Source organism: Streptopelia decaocto (genome assembly GCF_964273445.1).
Source record: "Streptopelia decaocto genome assembly, chromosome: 3".
Lineage (NCBI taxonomy): Eukaryota > Metazoa > Chordata > Aves > Columbiformes > Columbidae > Streptopelia > Streptopelia decaocto.
The window spans coordinates 89,414,758-89,438,872 of NC_138656.1; positions in this window are offsets into that span (position 1 = coordinate 89,414,758).

Here is a 24,115-nt window from a genome sequence, read left to right on the forward strand (position 1 = left end):
CTATTCTATTCTATTCTATTCTATTCTATTCTATTCTATTCTATTCTATCCTGTGCTGTATTCTCCTCTGCTGTATTCTAGTGCAATACTGGGAGATGGGAGAAAATGGGATGCAGTTTAAAACCAGAAGAATATAAACCACCTAGAATTAAAAATAGTGGACTGCTTAGTGGGGGGAGAGGGGATGAAAAACTGAGTTTGAATAGAAGTACCTAGCACCTGGAGGAGAGTAAAATTTATGGTAGATTTAAATCCCCTAGGGAAATCCATCATTCTTGGAATGGTCTTAAAAGTATTTTGTAATTGATAATCAAGCCAAATGTCACCACAGAAAAATATTATCTGGAACTTCAAACTTATTCTTACACAAGTACCTCTGTGTAAGTCAAAGATGCTACTCATATGCATGCATTTGCTAGCTTACAATGTGTTAGAAGGACCAAAAGCCATATCATGGAGAATTAAGGCACAACAGAGCAGAAGTCTATTGCAGTCCACACCCTTGTGAGAACCTAAAATACTCAGCTTTAATTTCCCCATTAAGACTTTGTCAACTTGAATAACTTACTCTTTTAACATAAAGAGTGTTTAATTTGACATCTTTAATGGATGTTGGAGAAATGTGCAACATTGTTCAGAAAAGCACATTAGTGCTTTCACAGACATGGAGACAAGTTTGAAGGACTTTTAAAACTTTTAATAAAACATGAAACAGCTAAAGTAAGAATGTGAGAGGTTTCAATTAAGTCTAAACAAAGAGAAATCTGTGTATTTGCCTTGTTTGCTCATCTTTGTCTCTAACCGTAAAGATGAAAAAAAATCCCATTAGACTCCACAGGCCTGGAGAGCATGGTGCTGACTCTGTTTTCCGTGAATTGGCCTTCTCCATCTTCTTCAGTGTTGTGCTGGAGCTAGCAATTTCTAACTATTTTTAATTAGTTCTTGTTAGTTTGGGGTGGCTTGTTTGATTTGGTTTGGTTTTTTTTTCAGTTGCAGCAAAAAGTTCTAGAAATCTTTTTTTTAATAAAAGTCACGAGTTTCCTCTGGAGACCGATAGTGTAATATTCCAGCAGAAGATATTTTTCGTGGAACAACAGAGTTTGTTTGAGAGGCCGCGAGGGGCAGTGCTGCAGGCTGTGCCAAGCCTAGAGATGTGCTACGTGGCCCCAGGGCAGGCAGGAAAGAAGGAAGGACAAAACGGTGGTTTCACAGGGCTCAGCCTGTTGGAAACAGGATTTTTTCGGCCATCCCATCCCGCACTTTCATCACACGTGCTGCTTGGGAAGCAGTGGACAAGACAATGTCCTGCTGAAAAAAAGGATGGTGGTGAGATCTAATTGTTCCAAAACCAAATCAGCCTTGATCCACACGCTCACCACCATGTGCAGAATCCAGTTAAATGCCACAACTCCTACTGGAAAACATTAATGAAATGAGGAGATGGGAAGAACAAGTAGTGTGATTAATGGTGTACAATGAAGATATCATCAAACAGAGCAACACGGGACACAGGTGACAAGGGCTGTGGTAAGTTCAGAAAATGGCAGCCATACAGACCAGCTCATACAGTGATCCCATTTATCCTACCACCAGCGCTAACGTCTCAGGCACTGTACTACTTTAGGTAGCACCATAGCATTAATACAAATATGATCAACAATGAACTTTTACATAGAGCATATTTTGCATATATGGATAGTGCATTTTCTTGGTTCTTTTTAGACAACCCACCTATCCCATGAACAAAACCAGTGCTTTTCTTCAAGAAGATGCCTTATGCTTGCTCATATTCACTTCAAGTGTCTTTCCCATACTCTTGATCTCTTGCACATCTGCTCGCTAAGTAGCATCTGTATGGGATATTTTCTATGCTCTCTGTGCTTTCTTTCATGCTGATCTCTTTCCCCATGCTCAGGAAACCTTCCCTAAACTCCCCAAATGCTTACAAAAATTGGATAATGGTTAGGTTCCTGATGCTGTTTACTAATGTCTGCTTGTTTTTTTTTCCATGGACTTCTCATCTGTCTTTCTCTGGTTTATGCTTGAATTGCACTTTTTTAGAGTTAGGCAGTCCTTTTTGTCTGTGTATTAGAATGCTGGCTGCCATGACTAGGTTCTGATAATGTTACTCTCAGAGAACCACCAATCTGAACAGTAAATTAATTTTCTGTTAAAATAAAACCCATGGAACTTTAGTTTTATCAGGGACTGAAGGCCTGATATTTAAATCTAATGTGTGTCTTGGCACAGCCTAGTTTACACAGTGCATAGTGAGACAGCAAGGCCTTGAGATGGGCCTACTCCCTTGATGAATGGAGGATCAATAAGATGGTCTTGGAGTTAGTACAGGAAGAACGGCTACCCAGGACCATTAGTATTTTATAGAAGCACAGAGCAGCTGAGATTGGTGAGGACCTCTGGCAATTGTCTAGTCTACCCACCATGCCCAGAGCAGGGTCAGCTACAGGGTCTCAGGGTTGCTCAGGGTCTTGTCCAATCAGGTTTTGAGTATCTCCCAAGGATGGAGACTCCGCAAGTTCTCTGGACAATCTGCTCCAGTGTTCAGTCACCCTCTGCTCCCAAACTAATTATCATGGAGCTCTAGGCTAACATCTGCTCGGGCAGCACCCTGATAGTGTGTGGAAGAGCAAAGAGAGAACAAGGACGGGCATTTCACCTCTGAGCTCCTGAACCCAATTGCACTTTTAGCTCATAATAAGCTCATTTGGAGAAAAAATCTTGCACTTTTCCAGAGAGGGTGAAATCTCAAAAGCTTATAATGCTACTGAGCTGGCCCAGTGCACCTGACCCAACAGTCCAGTCTGTGCACTATTTCCCCCTCATAAGCTCCAGTAGCACCAGCGATGTGTGTGGGTTATCTGCTACTTAGAGCAAAACTGAAACAGAGCATTACAACAGATAACAAAGCAGGGCATTGCTGATGCCACACACATCAGCTCAACAGCCATGTGAGGCTCCAGCAAAAGGATCCAGGCAGATTCACAGTCTAAGTAAGAAAACCTACTCACGAAGGAGCTGGGTATGTAATGCAAGCTTCCCTGGCTATTCAAGAGAGCTAATTTTCTTTAGACTGTTCAGTGACAACTCTCCTCATTGAGGAGTATATTTCTGTGACAAATTTCACAGATTATTTGTCAAAATTTTGTTATAAAAATATTTATCGGAAAGAAGAAAAACAGAACCACAGAGATTGTTCCTTTCCTCTTCCTGACACCTGCCTACAGCTGAAACATTTTTGGGTTTGAGGGTTTCCTTTTAGACAGTGATTAATTACAGAATATTTTGGCCCAACACTGGCAGGCACTTCTGGTTTTGGTAGAAAAATTTTTCCATCACATGTGGAGTTACAGTTTTAAATTAAAAATGTCCAAGCTGTGTAAGATGCCATAAATTACAGCCTAGGAAAAGTATCCCTCAAAAAATATACTCATCTTAAATTTTCATGATTTTCATTATTTAACTGCTATACCCTGGTATTGTCAATGTATAAAATTAAACTTTAATAAGATGCATTTGGCGCTGCCTATCTGAGCACTGCTAACAGGGCACATTTTAAAGATAACTGATGATAGTTTTCAAAGAGTGTTTTTCCTTTTGAAAAAAAAAAAAAAAGTCGTTGACTACATAGTCTCTTTGTTTTTTATTCCTCTTGGGATTTCATATTGAATAGAAGCCAAGCAGTACAAATTGTGTTAGCTGGTGTCACTGTGATCATTTCACTCAAGCCTAGATATTCTTATCTCATAGAAAAAAATGTAATTAAATGAAGCATGTGTAAACTTTTTCTGTCAGTAGATGAGCTCTCTGTGGATATACTTTTATGGTTTAATTCACACAGAGGAGTATTTATGTGATAAAGGAGAAGGTTTCTTGCTAGCCTGGGCAATCATGTTAAGACATTTTCCTGAGATCTCTAAAGCTTCATAAAGAAAACAGATTGTGGATTTTAGATTCTAAATCACATCTAGCAGCTGTAGGTTTGCACTTTCACCACTAACTACTCTGCTGACTCACTGGCTGACTCATTCAATGAGTTTCATGTTGTTCAATATTAATTTAGCTTAGGGAGAAGCATGCCACTGAGTATTCGCAATCTTACATCCTGTCTCTACGCTTCGATTTGTAGCTAATAACAAAAAACAGAGTTGGGACAGAATGAGGAAATCCAGCATTTGCTGCCCTGTAGACTTTGATCGTGCCAATGAAAGTCATGAGCTGGGGCAGGCACGTGGCCAGTCCCAGGAGCACTGGATGTGACATATAATGGCTCTGGGTGCTGTAGCTTAATCTCAGTCAAAGTTGCCAATAGTTACAAAATTCTAGGATGAAGTGAGGCTTATAAAAATGGTGCTGAAACCCTTCCAGTGGCTACACTTTAGACACTTTAAATATTTAATATAAAGTGATGTTTTTAATATTTATGAATAAAATTATAAGTGGATGCTTCCCTGGACAGAACTTGATTTTCCATTTTTTAAGGTTCATGTATAAACAAATAAAACCTGGGATTATACCGAAGACAACAGCTCAACCCCTTGCTGTTTATGTGCTTCACATTAAAGCTTTCTGAAATTCTTACTTCAGAAAGCACACCTAGTGAAAATAGACAAAAAATATTTCAACAAATAGTATTGTTCGAACAGATTCTTATCACAGAAGGATGGTCATTGAATAATATTTTTTAAGATCCTAAGTCAAGATGAAATACTGTTACATTATTTACACTGCTGCAGCTTTAACCTTCCTTCACCCCAACCTCAGCTATAAAAGGCATCCAAAGACAACAGGAGCAGCATCCTCCCTCTAATTAAGTTAGGGCTGGCCAAGACAGAGCTCAAACATTTTTCTGAAAACATAGGCAGGGTTTCATGCTGGTTGTGTTTCTGCCCCTGCTTTTTTGTCAGGTTCACGTCCACTATTTTTTGGAGTGAGGTAATACATAAGTATTTGGACATTTGTTGTCATCTGACCTTTTTTTCTCTTGTACTTAAGGGAGCAAGAAATAGCAACCCACAATGGAGGTGACTGCTCAGATGATGCAAGATGTTGGAAACCATTAAGGCTAACCCATAACCTCAGACACATTCCTCCCATCCCATGTCCCAGGGACACCAAGATCCACTACCCTGTATACGGCAGGTATGAAGAGTGATAATATTTAATTTAAAATTGCTAGCACTTGGGCTGACAAGTAGTTCTGGGCTTTGATTTCTCAGACAGTTTATTTAGCTTTGAGGTAACACATCACACATGCTGCTGAGAAGGAGGGTCTACCAGTTACTGAGAAATTATCTAACTGCCATAATCCCATTTCTAGATGTCAGGCCAGCTCAGGAGCAAGCCAGGTAACAAACTGCTTGTCGTAGCTGAGACATATGTGGAATAACAACTCACAGTGACCCTCAAACTCTAGTGTGAAAATCTCCCTATGGCATTTTGACACTGAAACGTCAAATGGTGACTGAATTGGGAGGTTTCAGAACTGTAGTTTGGGATTTGAACAACACCGCTTCGCCCAAATCACTTGTTCAAAGACCACATCCTTCTGAATGGTTCAGATGTCTAGAGCACACTAGTGATGAAAGCACAGCAAAGTCCACAAAGTATTTAATAGTTTGTGTGTGGTGGAGAAATTGGAAGACAGGTTGTAAAATTTAGAACTAGGAATGAATAGAAATGCGGCACATTCCAGTACACCATTCACCATCTATTATCACTGCTTGAATAATGCAGGGTCTGGAGAAGAAGAAATAATTTGTGTTTATGCAATTGGACATTCATAATCATGTGGACAGTGAAGTCAAAACAAGATTGTACATACTTCACTCTTCTGTTTCCTCCCTTTTGTTTGTTTTTCTTGAAGAATCTTGTATTCTAGATACATGTAGTTATACACATAAAAGAAGGCAACCTCCCCGCAGACTCTTGAAACTATGCCTAGTGCTGCACATACAAGAAGCAAAAACAGAACTGAGGGAAGATCCTTAGATAGATTAATAGAAACTGAGCAGCTGGGGTCAGACTCCTACAATGCCACAGGCATTGTTTATCCCCTGTGCCTTAATTCTCCTTGAAAATGGGTAAAATATCACTTCTTTACCTCCTGAGAGTCTTCAGAAAGAAGAACAATATGGCCAGACACTACTGTAATGAGGCCATCTAAAGGATATATAGATAAGAAAAACATCTGCTGCCTTCTGTAACAGCCTTTCCTCTTTCCCCTATCACCTAGGCAGCAAACTAGGTTATTTCAGAGGCAGAGATTATTCAGCTTTATTCTAGTGTATACAGAACTTTCGTCACATTTTGTCTAATCAAAGATTTTATCACTGTATCATAAGCCACACCTGGTTCCTGTATAAGAAAAGCAAAATTTCTGGCAAAGCCTGTTGTCAAGCTTTGAGAACATTTGGCTCAAAATGAGTACTCCTTTCCAGCCTAGTCTGCACACACTCACAGCCTACCTGGCTTCTGCAGGGCTGTAAGGTAACAGGAGAGGGAGAGAAAATCAGGTCAAGAGTTGTTTTTCTCTCTGCTCCCATTGCCAGAAGCACAGTTCAGCCTGACTTCTAGTTCACTTGCAAGGCTTTTCATAAAGCTCCACAGGGCTGTGCTGGTAGGTGCTCTCTGTATTTGATTAATACAGAAGACTTCCTTTATTTAGTAAACCTTTCTTCCACTTGATGAGAAAAGTCCCTGGTACAATAAAAGGTGCTGTGACACCAGGTTTGGGAAAAGGTCTACCAATCCAAGTCCAGAGGTCAGGAGGAGAATTAGGGTGCTGGACAGCTTCGCAAGCCTTCAGTAAAATTTCCTTGGGAATTTAGATCTTGTTGTGCTGGTACTCATGTGAAATAGCTTTTAAGTTCCACTGCTGCCAGATATATTGGTAATATAGTGTGAACTGTAACACGGTGCTACTGGGATTCTTAATTTCTCAACATTTCTTAACTTATAAGTAGTGAACTTTGACAACTTAACATGGTTTTTTGGAAGTGACTGTGTATTCCTATGAATTTCAGTATAGTGATCTGAACTGAAGAAACAGCAAATTCAAACCAGAAGCTCTCTCAGGTAGAATTGCATTGCTACTGAGGAAGGTCATCACCAAGGCTGAAAATTTTCAATCCACCACACTGATGATCTGTTACTTGAGCTGCACAAGAAGGCCATGGAGTAACAGCAGCATTAAGTTGCCGCTTACTCAGAAAAACAGCTCTAGTAAAGACAGAGTCATTTTACAATGAGGGTGGTGAAACACTGAACAGGTTGCCCAGAGAGGTGGTAGATGCCCCATCCATGGAGACATTCAAGGCTGGGCTGGACGGGGTTCTGAGCAACTTGATCTAGTTGAAGATGTCCCTGCTCATTGCAGGGCGGTTGGACTAGATCACTTTTAATGGCCCCTTCCAACCCAAACTATTCTATGATTTCATGATATTAGCATAGAAATCTGTTCACAAGGAATAGGAAAAATTAAGAATCACAGATTATGTTCCTCTGAAAGTCAGCATAAATTAGTGAACATGGTTTTCCTGACTCTTTTTCATCAGCCTCATTTTCTCTCACCTTTGGCTTCCTCCCATGCTCATTCTCTTTTGCCAGCCAGAGTACAGCTTCTCATGCCCATCTCAAAATTTTTCTCCAGGAATATGAAGTAGCACAATCAACTTCATGTAATAATACATCTAATTAACAAAATGCTAACAGTATTTTCATAAAAGCAGCTGATGAATGCTTTATCTCTAATAGCATGCATTTAAATACCACAGACATAATTATGCTGGCCTTTTTATGTAGGGTAAAAAAGGCATATGTCAACTTCACCTAAAAGATTGTAAGAGACTGACATTTCAGCAGTGGTTTCTGCTTTATGCACTTTCAGGTGTAAGCCCTGAAAGGGTTTACTCTCCTTTCTGTGTTATTGTGTGGGATGGCAAATTTTAAAGCCATGAATAGACGGAGGTCTTCTTCTTATAACAGATAAAGTGAATGCTAATTTCTAGTTGCATGAACCTTGGTACTCTCTCTGATTATATCTCTTGTAGAGTACAAAGCTGTTTTTTGAACATGAAAAACATGCCATTAGCAAACCTTGTCTTGCTGATATTTTTATCTCCCATATTCTGTGTCATGCTTTGAAGTCTAATGAGGAAAGCCACTCTGCACTCCCTAGGCAGCAGTGCAGAACAAAGGATTTGAAGTGTTTGGTTGCTTTCCTTGCTTGGGAATTAGCTTTTTTTTTTTGCTAGGAAGATGTTAGTTTTAGAATTTTGCAGACCATTTGGCTCATTTCATTGTGTTCATACTTAAAAATTTCATGGATAAGAACATGATAAGAGATAGGAAACACTGCTGCATTTAATGGCAAAAGTGAACAGAATTAAACTGTAAAAATCTTAGGCAGTTGTCAGTGTAAATCACTCTAAATCCATAATTCCAGATTTGCTTTTCCGATAATTAATCATATTAAGATTACATCATTTTTCACAATGAGAAGCCAGACATGGAAATCTTGGAAATATACATCGGTTTACATGAGGTTCATAATTCTTACAAAACTACAAGGTATACCATGCCACACAGGAACCACGGGGTTTTTGCGGGGAGGAGGAGCAAACTGCCAGACATGTTTGGGCAAAACAAATCTCTTGCTGGGTCTGCTATTCATGCTGTTATTAAATGGATTATAGATAGTCTTTTAAAGAAACTGGGGATATGGATGTCACTGAACAAAGTATAACTTATTGATATTGTATATCACAGAAGAACATTTTTGTAACCCCAAAAGACGTCTGAGGAATTTAACACGAACAGACTGAGAAGGGACAATTAGTTAGTGGGCTGTCTAGGCAGCTCTGAAGCACTGAAGGCACTTGGCTCCAGCTAAAACCATCTGGAATATTTCCATTTGTACTCAAATCTTAACTAGAAAGAAATGTCAGAGGGGGTAGGTAGAGTCATATAAAACTTAGAGAGCCATCTGGAAGTCCCAGAAAATGTCTGAAGGCCTAGTTTTTGCAGCTAGGACATGCCGGAAGAATATAGGTGACAGGTATAGAAAGTAGCTAAAAAGGAACATCATTAAATACAAACAAAAAATACATTTTTATATTTATCTTATTTGCAGCTTTTGTCCAAAACTGTGTCTAAAAGCCTGATGCTAAATCTTTCTAATTATGACTTTACTTATTTTTTTTTCCACAGAGTCATTCTGATGCTGGGAACAAGATGAATCTGGACGGAATCAGAAAACACAGGGTATGGCAACAACAGGGAGAACCAGGGAAAGATGGTGGGTTCGGGGCACAGTTGCCGTGTGTGTGGCAATGGACATGCTACTGGTCCCACAGTTGGGTGGCCAGACAAGAGCCCTGAGAAAGGCAGTGCTTTTCCTGCTTTTTCTGCTTTTCCCACTTTTCCTGCAAGAAAGAAAGCAGAGGTGCAGCCCACGGCTCCCATGCGCCAGCTCCGCCACAGCCCCTTGCAGCATTGCCCGGCTGTAAAGATGTGAAGGGCCAGTTTGAGTTGAAAGACACAGGTGATGCTGGCAGCACTGTGCTGTACAAAATGCTGTGACCCTCCCTGACCTGCAGAGCTCAAACTGGGGTGGAAACGCTGTGAAAATTGTCTGAACTGTGGAGTTTGTGCTGTGCAGTGGTTACATGTTATCAGATCGGGAACATAGATCCAGACTTCGGAGCAAAGAAAGGGTAGAACATTTCTTCTACTGTTAGCTTCTCTTCTTATTCCTCCCACACACGCGCTGCTGCACTGTCATCTACAGATTTAAAGGAGTTTTAACAGCTCCTGAAGGATCAAGCTCTCTTCACTCAGATCACCTTGAGAAATTAGTGTCTGAAGAAAAAAAAACAAAAAATGCAATTGGTTATCTACTATGGGAAGCTGACAAAATATTTCCTTAAATTGGATCTACCTTTACTGGCTTCTGGAGGGACAACTTTATAAGTGATTTTCAAAACTTTTCAGTGGAACATGGGCATTCTGCCATATATATGCAAATGAATAAAACATACTCCAAAACTTAGCAAATACAAACTCCAGGTGGATTGGCCATATTTTTGCATCTTTCCCAGCCATGGAGGTCAGTCCAGGCCCTTTTCAACCTAGGAAGTACAAAGCCCGGAAAGTAACACACTCAGCAACACTTTGTCCATACTGAAGGGCGCCAAGCACGTCGTTAACACGTGTGTATGTACAGTCACCATCCAACACTTTGGGAATAGAACACATGGCTGTTCTAGGACCAAGTGATGTAAATTCCCTTTGCTGCAGCAAAATTTCTTGTCTAAATGAGCACAGCAAAGGCCCTGTGCTCCAGATGGCCTAAACAAGGTGTGGACTTCCCCTCCATGCACCGAATTCCAAGCTTGCTAAATGTGGCACCCTGCCATGGGAAGCTGAGTCTCAAAGTGACCCAGCTTCACCTTTGGCTGGTCAGCTACCTCCCAGCCAAAGCTGATCAAGGACTATAACAGCAAGGGAAGAAAGTATATATGTTTATGAAATCTCTCTCCCAGTCCCTTGCTCAAAAAAAGTGCCATCATCCCAATCCTTTCGAGCACAGCTTTATTGTTTGGACAGAGAGCTCACAAACAAATGCCAAAACAAAGCTATTTCCTGGGCTGAAATGACCTAGGGCTATTGCCAACAGCCTCAAGCCAGTGTAGCTACATTGACAGGGAAGAGATCTAATTCTGTTAAACCAGCCTCCCCATACTTTAATTTCACTGCCAGTCAGATTCATGTTTCAGCTCACTGCCATAAATCATTGATCTTGAACAAATATCCAAGGCAAAGAAAAAAACAGGCTTTCAAGTTTTAGCACCACAGGCTTTGAGAGCCTGGTATATCAGCCAGTGTTGAGCTTGGGCCTTGCTCAGAAAACAATTGAACTTTTGTCCTCCCCCTGAGAATGTACACCACATGGTGGTGTGCTTAGCAGCATCTTGAAGGACTGGGTTGATCTCTGGATGCCACATAATATAAGGAAAAATGAAGAGCAGTGATAGAAACACTCCATGCTCAAAGTAGTATAGCATGTCACACCCCCATAGAAAAACACAGAAATGTTCAGAATATCCGTGGGAATGCAACGGGACCGATTGCGATTTTGCCAACACCACCGGCATGCCAAATCTAGCAAGCTGCCTCTGGAACCATTGCCATCGGCAGCTGCCAAATACTGCCAACCATCTCATCAGCAGCGATCTGCATCTGCCAACAACAGAAGCTGCCAGAGTGAGCTATAGCTGCTGAACTGTGAGCTTGCTGAGGGTTGGTGGGCACTTAGGAAGGAGAGACACTGCCTTCATGTCCACTAGAGTCTCTCCATTCCCCTCAAGGTCAGGTGCAAGGAGCTGGACTTACACTCCTTGTTTCCTTCCCCTTTTCTTCTTCTCCCATACACACTACAGATAGCTCTAGTTCAGATTCAAACAATTTTTCCCATGCAGAAAAGAGAGAAAAAAATATCCTCTCTCAAAATATCCCCCAAAAGAAAACAAAACCAGTGCAGTAACCAAAGCAAAGTTCTAACTCTGAGAAGGAAAACTGGCAGGAGCTCTGTGAAACCAGCTAACAGCTACTCCAGGCTGTCCCTCCCAATGCGCTTTTACACAGAAGGTGCTCAGAAAGCATGGATGGGATGGAGGAGAAAGAAAGAAAAGACCCAAAAGTGACAAAACAAGTAGTCAGAGCAGAAACTTTGCTGTTTCACATAAACTAATACAAATACTGATCATTTAAACTGCTGTGTTGATATAAATGATGGACAAAATATTTACACAGAGGTCTCTGATCACCTTTTGAAAGCAAGCACTGCTGCACAAAAGACAGATCCTGTCCTGAGAAATATACAGTCTTGCTTGCCAGGATGTCTAAATAACAAGTATAATTTACTATTTGTGGTAGTGCAGCACATAGTCACATAGCTCCTCTCATCATGAAGTGAAATCCCACTGTGTAAGGACTGTTGTGGTTTAACCCCAGATGATGACTAAGCACCACGCAGCCACTCCCTCACTATCCCCTCTCCCCCACAGTGGGACAGAGCTCAAAAGAGTAAAAGTCAGAAAACTCATGGGTTGAGATAAAGACAGTTTAATAATTAAAGCAAAAGCTGTGCATACAAGCAAATCAAAGCAAAGAATGCATTCATTACTTCCCATTGACTGGCGGGTGTTGAGCCACCTCCAGGAAAGCAGGGTTCCATCTCATGTAATGGTTACTTGGAAGGATAAACATCATTACTCTGAACACCTCCCCTTTCCTCCTTCTTTCCCCACAATAAACACTGAGCATGACATCATATGGTTTGGAATCTGCCTTTGGTCAGTTTGGGCCAGCTGTCCTGGCTGTGCCCCCTCCCAACTTCTTGTGTACCTGGAAGAGTGTGAGAAGCTGAAAAGTCCTTGGCAGCTTAGAAACCACTAAAACATCAGTGTATTATCAACATTATTCACATTCTAAATAAAAAACACAGCACTATACCAGCTATTAGGAAGAAAATTAACTCTATCTCAGCTAAAACCAGGATAGGACTATACATAATATACATAAGGGTGGAAATGCCAGGCTCTACTCAGAGAAGTGAAGCAGATGGAAAACAGAGAGATATAGGCAAAACAAACACATTATGAGTAAAATTACAGTTCATGTAGGTTTTTTTTCAGGCCTTCCTACAAAAATTGGCTGCATCAAGATCCTGAAAGACTCAACATTGCCCTATTGCAGGTGATTTTAGAGAGCTCCTCCAAACATGAGTGCTGGGATGGAGATCACACAATCCAGCATTTGAAAATCTTAGCAGGGGGCACTCGAAGAAACCAATCAGTGGTGGCAACTGGCTTTCCATACTAAAGAAAGGGAAGACACAGAGTAATGATAGGGTATGAAGCATATAAATCTGAGGTCAAGTCTAGAACACGAGATGTTGCAGAGAAAGAGGAAGCCTCTGAGCAACTGTGGGGTGCAATTGTAAAGATGTTGCAATAATTAAATAAGGCAAAAGGCTTTGAATCAGAGAGTAAGAAAAGCTAAACAACTTCATGTAAAATAACATATTTTTGAAATAACCCAAGGTTGTAAAGCATAACAGAAATGTCCTCATTGTATGAATATAAACATTTCTTTTACAATTTTCCTTATCTGAATGTTCTTATGGAAGGAAAATTCATCAAATCACTAGCAATCACATCATGACCTGCAATCTGAGATTCTGTCATCACCCTGCTTTCAGTTTGGATGATTTCAGGGTGCCTTTGAAGGGACAACAGTTATTTCCCCAGAGTAGTTTCCAGGTACCAAAAGAAAGCCTGATTTCCTGTAAAATCCAACTTCAAATGTCCTGCTTTAAATTAAAGGACTGGCATTTGTAAGTGGAACTATTATAAAAAGACATAAAATGTGGCTTAAGGCCACAAATCACGTTCACTAAAGCAGCCCAGAGGCACACACAACTGTGCAGCATGGTCACAAACTGCTGATGCATCCAGTGCTCCACAAGCATCTGATTGTGAAGGAAGAACTGCACTATGGCCTTGATGATGAAGTCAAGGTAGTAATTTCATTTCTGACTGGTAAGCATTATTCAAAAAAGCTACAATATATATTAAAAAAATATCATGAGCATCTCACTCTATATTTTCATCCTCTGTTAGAGAAGGTGAAGGTTTTTAATGTTGCTTGGGATTCAAAGATTTTCACAATGTGGATTATAGGCTGAGAAAAGGGAACTGGAAGATGGCTTTGGGATTTCTAGCTTCAGTCCCATAATGGTTAGAGGTGTCCTGAAAGTTGGGACAAGCAGCAGTTGCTGAGCTGGCACGTTGCTCCTGCCACCCAGGGAGAAGTGTCAGCATAAGCGCTGAAAGCAGACTTCAAGTGGCCTTCCTGACAGAGGAGACCTGCCAAGGGATATATATTTTGGGACCTCAGTAGTGACTCTTTCATGATGTGCCACTTGTGGATGATATATAGAGCAGTACACAGTTCATCTGTTTGGTGAAAATATTAACTATAGACATTACTTGACTGATTCGGTCCTCTTGTGATGTGCGAGGTGGAGCAGCGCGAGGCTGGCTGGCAGTGTGCCACAGCCACGCCATGCACGGAGGGCTGGGAATCGGCCAAAGAGCAGAGGACAAAGCTTTCACAAGCTCACAGTGTGTGCTCAGGTCTGTGGCACCGTCCTGGTGCCTTCACCTGCCTCACCAGTTGTCCACCTCCTACACAAGAGGGTACTGACAGGAAGGACTGTAGATTTCCAAGGACGTCTGAAAAATGAGAGCAATTCAATGGTGAAGAGGTAGATATGGCAGCCTAAAGTTTCTAGCCTCAGCCATTGCAACAGCTTTTGTAGAAAAGGCTTAAAAGCTTGAATTCCCTACAAAATAAGGAAAACAGTGCTTATTTCTCAAGAGTATTTTACCAAATGCAAGCCTGGACAGGAATGGAAAATCAAGACTAAGTATTGCATAAATAATGATTAAGTCTGATGCTAATATTGTTTAAATGTCCCCATCAGCGTACCTTCTGACTTGAAGCTCAATTGCTTCCTGGGTTTTAACCATCTGTTTTTCTTACCTCTTATGCCCTTTATTCTAGAGCCTAGACTTAATGTATGCTAAGCAGCTGTATCTTTTATTTCTCTATTTATTAATCAAAATTTTTGATGATTATAGTGGTATTCTGTGGGGAGGAAAAAATCATTAGGGTCCAATGAAGATCTTCAGCCAGTGGTGGAACCTGAAGTTACCTGGCAACTTTAAGTGGCTTTGGGTATGTGGTTGAGGCTAAGGCAGAAAGAGAATTAGACCTTGACATCAGACTTCCCATAAAAGAGAAATCTCTGTAGGGGAAAGAACCTAGCACTTTAAGCTGGAAAGTTTTAATAAGAATGATACAAATCAATATTCATTGAATTCCTTGCTTTGTAGGAGTGTTGAGGTGTTGTTTTCCCTTCTGCCTCACTTGGCAAGGCCTTTTTCACTATGGAGCTGCTCCCTTGCAAATACATCATAGATTAGTCATAAGGTAAGAACAGAATTAGCGTAGAGTATGCCAGCACACCTGAAATAGCAAAGCAATATAGGGGGGAAACCAATAAATATCAGCTGGGTGTTTGCTTTATGATCCAGGGATACTTCAAGGATCTCTGGGTAACATACTGAGTTTGATTTCTCCACATAAAACAACTGCAACAAGCATTTCATCAATATTTTTAACAGGGATCTTTAGTTGTATGGGAATTGGGGTGCACTCCTTTTTAAGGAGAGAACAACCTGAGGCCAAAGGGTGTCTGTGGGACTGAGCTCTCAGGAGACCCCCCAGCTCTCCTGCAGAGATCAGATGGGGGTACCTCAAAGGCTTTTCCCTTCCAGCCGAGTGACTGAGTGAGGGCATCCACTGTGGTCCTTGCTACAAAAACAAAGATGGAAGGACCGTCCGCACCACAGTCCAGGCCCCCACGATTGCAAGCTCTTCCATGAACTGACCAACTTACAGTTTAAGAAGTAGTTGTGTACTCTGCTCTAGTGATGGGCTCTTACCATGTTTGAGGGAACACTCATCAGAGTTACAAACAGTCTTTCCCACATACAAATGTATAGGAATCAACAAAAGTATAGCGTGAGCCACAAGCTTCCCAACAGCCTGGCTGCATTGCTCCCTCTGAAGAAAACCTTTCAGCCCCTAGAGAAGTTATCTTCGACGCATGATCTGCTGTCACCATGTTAATACAGAAGAATCTCTGAAGATGTTCATGTTTATTTAAAATTGAGGTGGGGCTCCTGTGGTTCGGGTATGGGGTATTCAAGAGCATCCTGCCAGAGCACCTTGGCTGCCTGTTTTTCGTCTCTGCAGTGATGGAGGGCAGTCTCATGTCACCATGCTAGGATTTGTGCTCAGCTCTTCTGAAAACACTGTCACAACAGAAAAGAGGAAAATGCTCATACAGTCTCCTAACAACAACAACTACAACAATGTCATTACCATGGGAGAGAGAACCTGGAATAGCCTGTTGCAGCCTAAGGGGCTCCTCCAGTGTGACCCAGATAATGCAAATTGATTGGGACTTTGTGATTATTTCGCATCTTCTCTAAAGGAAGCAGGTTCCTGCTCTGGCAGGAGGATTGGACTAGATGATCTTTCGAGATCCCTTCCAATCCCTAACATTGTGATTCTGTGAAAATCAAATTAGGCCATTAAATCCTGTCCATAGTACCAATTGCGTTTGTGGTGTGTGTGAAGAACATGAAATTTAGAAGTGCATCTTTTATCTGGATGAACTTCATTTGGAATGAGCCAACAAACTTTATTAGAGAGTTTGTTGCACAAAGCAACATGTGAGGATTTGTATGTTTGTACCCCGGAGTGTGGGCAATTCCATTATCTGCCCTCTCTCTTTCTTTGTGCCAAAATAATGGTTTCCTGGACCTAGCAAAGACAGATATAGATATATTTATATTTATTCTTATTTATTTACTAAATGTATATATTTATGGGCCTGCTTATTTATTTCAGTTGCTGAGGATTTGTGTAATCAATGGTTAACTTTTGCATTACCACAGCAGTGCTTCTAGTCTTTTAAGTGAACCGGATCCTTTGCTACTTGATAGTAATGCAACAGTTACCGAGATTTCTTCAGAGGTTATGCCTAAACCAAAAATCGAAAGCTGTGATTCAGCAGGAGGATGGGTCTCAAGGAATTTACCCTGAGCATCCTCCATCTGGCCAGCCCTGTGCCCTTCCTCCCCTTCATCCTCTTCCTTCTCTCCAAGGAACCTTCTTTCACAGCCCGTTCCCCGCTCCTCCTTGCCTTTCCCTCTTCTTTCACTCATTATCTTGCAGATTTACGTGAGGAAACACATTATCTGAAAACTGGTTTTACACATAAAGGGACGAGACCCAGAATTATGAAAATCCAATATATTAGTCTCAGACATTAATGGTGAAAGACCAGCTATCATTGGCAAAAACCCCAAACTAATCCAGATGCCCACTAAAGCATGAACAAATGCTGTCCAAATGTCTCCAAATGTCTCCAGAACTATTAATTCACCGCACATAAGCTCCAATGCACTTCCTCTGAGTGGGGCAAGGGAAGGCATCTCTGTCTTCCAGGGAAAAAAAACAGCCCCCCTCGCTGCATCCTAAGCAGGAGCCAGACTCCGTGCTATCAAAGTCAGCAGGAATTCTGCCATCCATTTTTCCAGCAAAGTCTTGTATTTGGTCCGATTTTCCTGGTAAAAGATTTTTGAAATAAATATTCAAACCTGAATCTCTTTTACCCAGAGGTTCAGGATGGCAAAATCAGAATTTCATATATTTGATTAACACATGGAAAACAATTTCTGTCCTCTTTTGTGGCTTTCTGAAACACATCTACCCTGCTGCACTAGATTCTGTAGAAATAATATTTCAGTATTAGACTGCAGTAACACTCCCTTTCGCTTCGCCTGCTTTTTACATAATATCATATGACACAAGTTACAGATGTGATGGCCAGACAGTGACCTATGTGTGACAGGTTAGTCTCTTGCTGGCAGCAAGGAATCTTATATGTTGCATAAGGAACATATGGGGAAGTAAAACACAAATGGGGGACTAAAGACAGCCTTGTCCAGTCCTGCCTATTCTCATTCATTTTACATCAATTTCAGGCTTCAGCATTTTTCTTTTTAGCACTTTTCTTGCTTTCTTCATGGATGATACCTGGTTTACATCAGCAGTTAGCTCTGCAAGACAACAATTAATTGCTTGAATTACTCTTTAGATAACAGAGGCCAGAAGAGGCTTGTAGGATGACTCAAAAGTCCAGTAGGATAATTCAAAGGGAAGGATAAGTCAAAGTGGGGAACAAATATAAGAAACCATCCTGAGCCTCAATAACCTGCATGGTGATGAAGGAGATGAACCCTTGCAGGGCCACAGACTGAACTGCAACTTTTGGGGGCTTTATTGTCCCTTCATGGGACATTTAATGTTTAGGGCAGGGTGTGAAATTGATTCTTTAAATTACACTTTCACTGCAGCTTCAAGACAAAAGGCATGTGCAATCTTTGTGTTAGAAAGGCATAAATACCCCAGCAGTGTTCCTACTAGATTAATTGAGAAATAGTTTTAGAACCAGAAACTCCCTGTTGGAGACAGTGTTTGTCATCTGCACAACCCAAGGCATGACACAGACTCAAAATATGTTCTTCTCATTTTATACAAGGAGAAACAGGCAAGAGGTGTCGCATGAGGCTCTCCAGGTTGGAGCCGGGGGGAGCAGCAGAGAGACGGGTGCCCCAGTCTGGACTCCCACCACCCTCAGGCAGCCAGATCCTCGCCAGGAAACCCCAGCACTGGCAGTGTCATGTGCTGTCCAGGCTAGATGAACCACCCTGGCCTTGGTGGTGCACATTTCATCTTGCTTAAAAGAAAGCACTTGTTAGTCTAAATGTATCTCAAAAAAAAACCCCACCCAAAAAGCCATATAAACATATCTTTATTCTCCATCTGTACAAATGACAGTAGGCATATGCTGCATGAATTAACAAATTCTTTGCTCTTCACTCCTGCAAAGTAAATACTTTATTTCAGATGCTAGTTGTGTTGTCATTTATTATGACCTAGGGTCTTCCCTTAAAATTTTGGCAACTGAACTGTTATAGCAACTGTCTTGCTATAAATAGTTCTATTTCATTAAGACTTACTAAAAGAAACACAACTTCTCTCTCTCACTGAAGTGTTACCCCCCACCCAATGCAGCACAGGCTTCATTCCCCTACTTAGGGGATTTCTTTTTCCCTTAAATTGCTTACACACTTTATTTGCCTTATATCTCTAAAACTCCTTACTCAGATTTTTTTCAGCCAAGTTTGTACAAGCTGCCTCATAGTCTAGAAATATTAACTATATTTTATTCACTGCCTTTGCATTGTAGATGGCATTTTTATTTGATTTTTTTTTTAATATTGAATTCATTTGGAAAACTTAACTGTTTGTTTGTTTCCTTGTTAGTTTGACTTCTACCACAAAACACATCCTCTTATTCCTTCCTTGGTCGTTTCCTTCTGGTACTGCTGTCTCCCTAAAATGATTTAAAACAGTGCCATGCTGGCTCAGCTCTATTACAAATAAACCTCAGAGCCCTCTGCTTCAGGAGACCCAGCAAGCAAGCATAGAAACTGCAGAGGGAAGTGGTAAGAATGATCAGAGGACCAGAAAACGTGACCTCTGAGACAGGCTGAATGAAGAGATGATCATTGTACAGAGAAAGAAGAGTCTGAGGGAACAACATGGTATTCAAGATTCAAGTATGTTAAAAATGTTTCAGAGGAAGGGAAAAAGTATTTTCTCTGTATGCACAGAGCTGAAATGGCAAGAATGGGTGAGATTAATTGTAGAAAGGGAATTCAGACTGGACATTAGAAGAAAACCCTAATGAAAAACCCTAAAACATAATGAAGCACTAACTTTATTACTAGATGAGCCCTGGGAGCTCCACTACTAAACACCTTCAAAAACAAATATTTTGGAGAATATCTGTGAGCCACAACAGAAATGCAGTTGATCCTTCTTCAAAGTAGGGGTGAGTGATCTTTTGAGTTCCTTTCTATTACTCAGTCTTATGTTACATCACTTAAAACCCACTGTGGAACATCACTCTTTACGGTGAAAACTGAGAAGGCAAATTAGGATTAAAATTTAGATCCTTGCTACAAAGAGACATGAAGGGAAGAAAAGATCAGAATCAACAGTTAGTAACTCCATACATCTTAATAACATGAATCAGGAGTGAACATTTTAAAAAACAAAACAAAACAAAACATTACTGTCTATTACTCAGTCGTTAAAAGGGATTTCAAAACTAAAACATGCAGCTAAACCAGATTTTACATTAATTTACATTACATTTAACAAACTAAAATAGAATAATTTATTTTACTCACTGCAAGATAATGTGACATGTACCTTACAAAGCCGGGGTCATTAAAAAAAATAAATGGGTCAAGCTCATGGTATCAGGAAAACCTCTAAAATGCACTGTGAGAGGCAGTTATATAAGGACAAGACAGTGCCCGATTTTACCGCTTTGTGTATTGATTTCAATAAAGACCTCCAACTATACATCTTACAAGGCAAGGGGACATCCCTTTGCAGAGGGCAGTGGGTGGGAAATATGTGATGCACGCAGGGGCTCTGTGACCCCACTGCCCATCAGCAGCCCTGCCCTCATTAATACCGTGTGAGGCTTCAGGACTGCTTTTCTGCATCAGATTGGAAAAGAGAAGGCCTGGCCTAAGTTAATAAAAAGCTGTGGAATTCAACTTCCTGGACTTCTAAAAACATTGGTGTCTTAATGGAAAACTATTACCAATATGACACTGAAGATTTCAATGCTTTGGAACTGAGCCTGCCCAGCATACATAAGCAGCTTGTGATTTTTCACCTCCGGTCATTAAACTGATTGCAGATTCAATCTGTGATCCAAAACCTGGTTTTCTTCTGTAAGATTGTAAGCACGAAGATTACAAGATTTCTCCACCAGGTCTGTTGACAGCTTTCAGAGCATCAGACAACTGAAAACTAGGACCTGCGTCATTTCTGATTTACATGAACAGGCTCTGGAATCACATAAGTCTGAACAAAATTGATAGGTTTTACATAAATAGGTTCCTTTTTAAGACACCAATGAAGAAACAGACTCTGCTTTGTTTTTTCCTCAGCCATGTTAATTTGGCAGCTGTAGCAAGAGGAACTTGTTTTTTGTCACTAAAATAAGATCCAACCAAACTCTTACAGGGGGCACATTACAGATAAAAGCAATTTTACAGCCACTTTTCAGACTAAAACGGCAGTTGAGATGGAGAGGCACACATTATTTTAATAGTAAAGAGAAATATGGAAGAGAACTGAGGGAGATTTCAAAAAAACTGTTAATTAAAGAAAAATAAATGAACTCCGTGTTCCCCTAATGGCAAAAGGAAAAGCAGCCGTCATTTCTTTAGAAGTGATATAAAATTAAGGAGCAATAAAAAGGCAGGAAAGTGGAGCATTATTTTAAGTTGCAATCAGTTAGTGAAATGGAGGACACAGGGCAGAGGCAGGTATTTTAAAAAAATCTATTTAGACAAGTTCCCTGTTTTTATTTCAACTTCCTTTGGGTTTTGGGTCTGCTAGGAGCTGGAAGAGGAACATGGCTTCCCTCACTGAATTACACTTGTGTACCCTCTCTGGTTCTTCTCCCACAGGGGGATGAAAGGTGCCCCTCAGCCTTGCCACCCAACCCTGAACAGCTCTTCTGCGAGGTGGCCGAACGGGCACCAGTTTTCTTACACAAGCAAAACTGGAACGGAGCTCAGGCAGGAATAAGCACAGTACCCCAGACCGTGAATGTCCAGTCTCACTATGGGTTGTCATTTCTTCCCAATATAATCAGTCCCTGAGGTAACAACAAACAAAGATAACCAGGTCGCATGACCTGGGTCACATTTTGTTATACCAAAAGGGTCAGCATGTTACAGAATCTTATTTTATCCTGTGTAAAGCCACCAAAATTCAGTGAGAATTACCACAAAAAGGTCTCTGACTTACCTTTCATGGGTACATGTGGTAGACACAAGAGAATTATACAATGACTGTGATGGGACCATTCTGTGCTTCTTGATGGGCTGTCATGGTGGGCACTCAGTTCCCACTAACCCAGGAATCCTTGCTGTACCCAGTGGCAGTAATTAGGTCAAGTGAGACATTTGGTTGGTGTTTATTATCCAAGACCTTGAAAAACATCAGAATGACTAATTTGTTAGCACTTTATTAGACATCCTGGTATGTCCTTTCATTATCTCTTACAGACAAAATACAGGAGAAAATTGGTAAAGAAAGAACAAGAGAAAATGCCTCTATTGACTGCTTCCCCGTATACTTGTTAGACTTGTCTTAAAATTAAACACTTCCATCGTGCAGCAGTTGTACCAAGTTTTATCATTCTTCTTTCCAGTACGCCAGCCCAGGCTCAAAGAACAATACTCTGTGGGAGTGAGCATCAAATTAACTTATTTTGGAGTTGCCTGACTTCTCTTCCCAGGCAGAACAGGGGTCTAGGAGCAAAGCATAGCAGCACAGCTCTGGCATACAACATCTGACCATCTGTGGAGACCTTGAGAGTGGTATCTAAATCCCAGATGTAGCTCAGGTCAGGTAGGTGGTCATAATTCTGTGAGCCAGATCAAGAAGGGTCTGCTGCAGAAGGTTGTAAAACATGCCTGGGTGAAGAAATGTCTCATAAATGCTCTGGATTTTTAGTCCACTTTTAATTATTTTATCTTTCTCTCTTATTTTGCAGGAAAACAGTTTATAATATTTACAAAATACCTTGTTCCCTGAAATTTTGGTTTAATTAGAATAAATCCTATTTTTAAATCAGAGTTGATTTTATTGAGTATGTTTGGCCACAATGAGGGAAGAAGTCCAAAGAAAAGAAAAAACTACTCTTCCCTTCCTTTAAGACTTCCATCCGGACTTGGGAAACCTATTTCAAATCCCTCCTATTGCCTCTTCCAGAACAGATTGCATGTATGATAGTTCCAAGGAAGTATAAACTGGTCCACATTCTTCCAATTTGTATAAAACATTTACTGCTGACCAGAGCAGGGACTCGCATCTGGGCCTCCCTGGGACATGACCTGATCAGCTCTCTGTCCAACCACAGACACAAGTGTTTCCTCTAAAATGGGACTATTCTGGCAGAAGAGAGGCACTATAGCATATGTGTCACTGGGATGATTCTGCTGGGGGGACAAATATTCACTTAAGATCTCTGTCTCTACTCAAGAAGGATAAGGGGGCACTTTTTTCCCAGGTTAGCAGCATGTCCTGGCCCTACGAGTATCACCCATAAGACACCTTTTGAAGCTTCTTTGAAACTCCTTGCTAAATCGCTGCTGATCCCAAGCTGTCAATTGTTTATTTATCTGTTTTTCAAATCTTCTAGCTTAACACTCTTCAGCTCCACAAGCTGGCTTTGCTGCATGGGGGCTCATATATGTAGTTTCTCTGATTATCAAAAATATTCTACTGAACCACAGCAAGAAAGTACAGCTTTTGGGTTCTGCGCTAATGCAGACTTTTATTTTCAATGTTTTTTCTCCCTCCTTAGCATCTACAGCTTTTACCTTCTGGACAGAGTAACTTCAGAGATTAAAAAAATCACAGTTCCCTGTCATACTTGTTACTCTATTTTCTACTAAAATTTTAAGGAAACTCACTGCATGTAAATATTGGTATATACTCTTTGTGGTTTTTTGTGGCTATGCACAGCATCAGCCTCCAAGTAGCTTTACTGACAGAGTATAAATCAATAATAATCTCTGTATTTTCCCAATTTTTCTTCTTCAGATTGTCTTAAGGTTCATCTGCTTCATCTTCTGTCCTGCTGCACCTTGTTTCCGCTCCATCTACTGATCCCTAAATATTTATTCTTCTTCTGACAGTCTTTCTGCCCTCTGGCATCAAGTGCAAAGGTACTGGGGATGCTGTGGGGACCCAGCTGTGAAACACCCCGTTAGGCTTATTGATATGACAGGGCAGGCTCACCATGGCACTGAGTGCAGGCATGGGAAAGAGCACGGTCCCCTTGCCTTCATGTTTTTCAGAGGTGCAAAGCCAGCCCATAGGCCTTCTGGCATTCTTCCCAGCATCAATTCAGCAGGCGCTTCCCTGTAGCCCCCCAGGAGAGGCTACGCTGGGGTGAGCTCTGGCTGAGCTGCACTGTGAGCAGGAGCAGCCCCGTGTCCCTTTGGCCACCACCACGGGACCTGCCAGGCACTTGGTGGGGTGGTGATGATCAAAGGGCAGAAGTTCCCAGGACTCAGCCTCTTACAGCTAAACTGGCCACCGGCTTCTGCTGTTAATGCTTCGTGTTCACTGAAGGAAAAATACACAGTACTAAATCAGCTAGAAAATAATGGAGCTTTTCTGTGTCTCATTGTAATAAAGCTGGTGAGGGGTCTGAAGCAAAAGTCTAATGAAGAGCAGTTGAGGGAACTGGGGCTGTTTAGCCTGGAAAAAAGGAGGCTGAGGG